Here is a 4,735-nt window from a genome sequence, read left to right on the forward strand (position 1 = left end):
TTTATTTTATTTTCATCATTATTTATTTATTAATTATATTATTATTATTATTTATTAATTAATGAATTATTTTTATAATTAAAAAAAAAAAAAAATTTTTTTCTCAAGGCCTGACAAAGAGTGTTTGGTTACGCTGCTGTCAGGCATCTGCTGCTTGGCAGATGTGGTGTAGCGTATATGGATTTGTCTGAACGCAGCGACGCCTCCTTCAGCTACTGAAACTGAAACTAAAGTGAAGGTGCATGTGATCATAAAGGGGGTTCAGGCACTAGCAGGTCTGCAGATCTGTGGACCTGGGAGATGTGAAAGATCCCCACCCTGAACCCGCCACCATGTGTCATGACTGGCACTGGGTTTGAACCCAGAATCTTCAGACTGAAAGTGCAAGGCTTTAACCCTTTCACCGCCAGTCAAATTAGAGTACACAATTCCCTTGTGGTATAAACACAGAAAAGACAGTGGCTAAGAATAGCTGGGGATTCCCTCTGCGATGTATAGGAAACATGGCCTATCATACCACTGAGCATTAAGAGCAGTAGGTTCATAGATAACAGACCAATGAATGGTCACCTTTCAGTGACATGGGTCCTCTACCACGCCTGTGCATAAATGTGAGCTTGGCGGTGAAAGGGTTAAGCACTTGGCTGCAGCGTGTGTTGTTGAGGAAGGACTGTGGCAGTGTGGGGACCAAGCCAGAAGAGCACAGCAAGGGAATGCCAGCCAGGCAACCAGGGAGACGCCGCAGAAAGAAGAAAATGTACATGAAACATCAACAGTATACAGAATAATGAAAATGAAAACATGAATGAAACAAGTAACAAATATTTTTTTTATATTTTATACAAAAACTTGATCAACAGGTTAACATGATATGTATTGTAAACACAAATTAATGCACCATGTTAACTGCTTGCATTATACACAAGCATTAGAACCCCCACCCCCTACCCCAAAACAAACTCACATGTAAAACTGTCCAGTAGAAAGCACTGATCACTGTATTTTCCTACTCACACAAACATCTGTTGATTGCTATCAACTACTGATCATCACAAGGAATACACCCAGTACCTAAAAATGCCCTGTTTCACAGCACACACAATACCTAAGTTCCTGAATCAGTAATTCCCTTTTAACCCCTCCGATGCTGAGAGTGCTTGGCACTGAAGGGCTGTTGATGGAGATACGACTGAAGCTACAGGTCAGACTATCGGTCACCATTCACACTTCCTTCGTCTCGGGACGGCACTACGGAACTAACACCAGCCACACCACTCCAAATGGCACGTCGTGGTTCTTGCACTTCAGATTCACACACTGATTTCATTTCACCAAGCTGCAGCAGTCATATGGTTGAAAAAATTCAATTCTCTGCTGCACAGAACATCTGCATCTGCCAATCACAAAACAACACAGTTAACTCAACGATAACCTAAAACAAACGCTGCCCTGTTATCCTGACAACAAAGTATGAACCATTCATTAATCACTGCCGCTGACAGTCCAGCTGACTACACATGGCCATCTATATATCAGGGCTGAAAACACTGTCAGCATCAATCCTGCACACACTGCTAGAAGAGAAAAAACTAAGCCACAAGTGCAGTCAGATTCTTGAACCTAAACCTGGGTCATGCCTCTGATGCTGACCAATGAAGTAGATGGGTACATGACTCAAAATTCAGGATTCTCATTTCACAACCTCACTTGAGTATATGGACCTTGGTTGATCAGTAAAGACCCTAAGGGCCTGAAAAATTATGTACCAAGGCATTCACAACCAAACCTAATAATAAGGCATTCACAACCAAACATTCACAACCAAACCTGCTAACAAGGCATTCACAACCAAACCTAATAATAAGGCATTCACAACCAAACCTAATAATAAGGCATTCACAACCAAACCTAATAATAAGGCATTCAAAACCAAACATACTGATTATTAGTAATAAAGCATTCACAGCCAAAACTACTTATAAGGAATTCACAACCAGTTGTACTAATATGGCATTCACAATCAAATATACTACTAAGGCATCCACAGACTGCTACTGTGTGTATGTGTGTGTGTCTCTCTCTCTCTATATAATTGTACCTTCTCTAATGCATACCTCATGGCCATTTATGCAAATACTGCACATATGATGTCCTGTACATGTGTAAATTTTGATACATTATAAGAATAAAACATTCATAAAAAGCAGCGTGTTGATTACAAAAAATGTTAATGACTTTAGCATTTTACAAACCCATTACTCGTTAAACACAACCTGAATCAGAAGATATAAAAATACAGAATATAAAAAACTTGGGAGTTCAATATCACCCAGGAATTACTGAAATATTTTTGTTTTAAATATGAAATTCGATGCATTAGCATAGAGGCATTCACATAAACAACAACAGCAAACCCACAAAAACAACAATATGTAAAAAGAACAAACAGCAAGACAAAGGGTTGTACACATGATTGCCTAACTTAGCAACTGCCTGACATCAAAACGGCACAAAACACACACCTCCAGAAAGGGCACATCCACACAGACAAGCACGAATGGTTAGGTATGAACTCATTATTGAAATCAACCATTTGATTCACGAACTCTAAGAGGCTCTTACATAACCTTTTGCTGGATTCCTTCTCATTGCGGTTTTTACTATAATGAAAAAGTTGACATTTTGGCTAAAAAAGGAGCTAGAAGTTCCATGAAGGAGTTAGATTTAAATGTTTCGCTTTCACTACAGGAATGTTACACCATGGTAGAAAAAGTCCAATGGTCAAAATTTCAGCTTGAAGAAAAACACACTGGTAACTCAGAGTTACATAAGAATATACAGAAAATGTATGGTTTCATGGGAAAACATTACCATAAAGATATTCATAAGAGGCAAATCATTTCCCTAATCTGCAGATGGAAAATGAATTGTTTTAAGACAAAATATGTCAGTAATGTTTCTTGCACCTGTGGTGCTCACATAAACAGCCGATCATACACCAACTTGTGATATGTTAAAGTCTCACATCCCTGGAATCTAAATGAGTGGCGTGGGAGCAATGCCACTGAAACGGTGCAGATGATGGGGCAGCAAAAAAATAAAAGAAGAAAAAAAAAGGGTGAAATCGTGATAGTTGGCGTCTCTGAACAACACATGCTCACAGTCAATACATTCAGGTCAGTTCTTCAAAATAACCTGTTCACCATCAACACTCAATCATCATCAGACTTTTTAGAATCACACCATACTGAGACCCCCCCCCCTGCCCCCCCCCTTTTTTTTTGAGTGTGTGGGGCAGATATATACCTTTTTAATTGACTGTTGCCTATTACAGTGAGAGTGTTAATGCCTGTATGTGCACATGAATGTGTTGATGCAATTCTTGATGTGTGTTTGAGCAGAAAGAAACATTTCCCCTTGGAGGGATTAATAAATTATTGGAATTGTATTGTACCGTATCACTGTGCATGATAAAAAAAAACCCAAAAACTGTGCACAAAATATGCAAGAATCGCACAGGTAGGCAGGTTGATACATCCCATACAGTAATGATGAATCATCTGTGGCAATGCACAACACAGAATAAAACCTTAAACATGCTCTCCCCCCCCCCCCAAAAAAAAAAACAACAACAACAAAAAACCAGCAGTTCTTCTAGCAACTATTCAGGCACACTGAGGTCATATGATCAGTATCAGGAGACAGTTGAACACTGAGTATGTGCCATGTACACAGACACACACACACACTCACACAGAGGAGCTGCTAGAACTTGATGCTATGTGGCATGTACACAGACACACACACACACTCAGAGGAGCTGCTAGAACTTGATGCTATGTGGCATGTACACAGACACACACACACACTCAGAGGAGCTGCTAGAACTTGATGCTATGTGGCATGTACACAGACACACACACACACACTCAGAGGAGCTGCTAGAACTTGATGCTATGTGGCATGTACACAGCCACACACACTCAGAGGAGCTGCTAGAACTTGATGCTATGTGGCATGTACACAGACACACACACACACAGAGGAGCTGCTAGAACTTGATGCTATGTGGCATGTACACAGACACACACACACACTCAGAGGAGCTGCTAGAACTTGATGCTATGTGGCATGTATACAGACACACACACACTCACTCAGAGGAGCTGCTAGAACTTGATGCTATGTGGCATGTACACAGACACACACACACACACTCAGAGGAGCTGCTAGAACTTGATGCTATGTGGCATGTATACAGACACACACACACTCACTCAGAGGAGCTGCTAGAACTTGATGCTATGTGGCATGTACACAGACACACACACACACTCAGAGGAGCTGCTAGAACTTGATGCTATGTGGCATGTACACAGACACACACACACACTCAGAGGAGCTGCTAGAACTTGATGCTATGTGGCATGTACACAGACACACACACACACACTCAGAGGAGCTGCTAGAACTTGATGCTGCACCATTCCATGAAGAATGAAGATGTCAAACCAGACCATAATATATCTGACATCCCACCAAACAGCACTAACCATGATGAAAGTAACACTGAAAACAACCATCACTTCCTGATGATATTAAAATGAAACGACTATTTCGTAACCCACTGAAATAGAAAAAAAACCCAAACCAACCAACAACAGTATCAGTATCAGTAGCTCAAGGAGGCGTCACTGCGTTCAGACAAATCCATATACGCTACACCACATCTCCT

The 4,735-nt window shown here is 40.7% G+C and overlaps 1 long non-coding RNA gene across 1 annotated transcript; it reads right to left on the reverse strand.

The window, feature by feature from the left end:
• Nucleotides 1-1,219: 1,219 nt before the first annotated feature.
• LOC143301196 (uncharacterized) lies at nt 1,220-4,649 on the reverse strand. The gene is made up of 2 exons (XR_013057741.1): nt 1,828-4,649; nt 1,220-1,786 (listed from the first exon to the last, which is right to left on the reverse strand). It is a non-coding gene; the product is annotated as an uncharacterized LOC143301196 (long non-coding RNA).
• Nucleotides 4,650-4,735: the final 86 nt, after the last annotated feature.

This window comes from Babylonia areolata, chromosome 27, assembly GCF_041734735.1.
Source record: "Babylonia areolata isolate BAREFJ2019XMU chromosome 27, ASM4173473v1, whole genome shotgun sequence".
NCBI classification, from domain to species: Eukaryota; Metazoa; Mollusca; class Gastropoda; order Neogastropoda; family Buccinidae; genus Babylonia; species Babylonia areolata.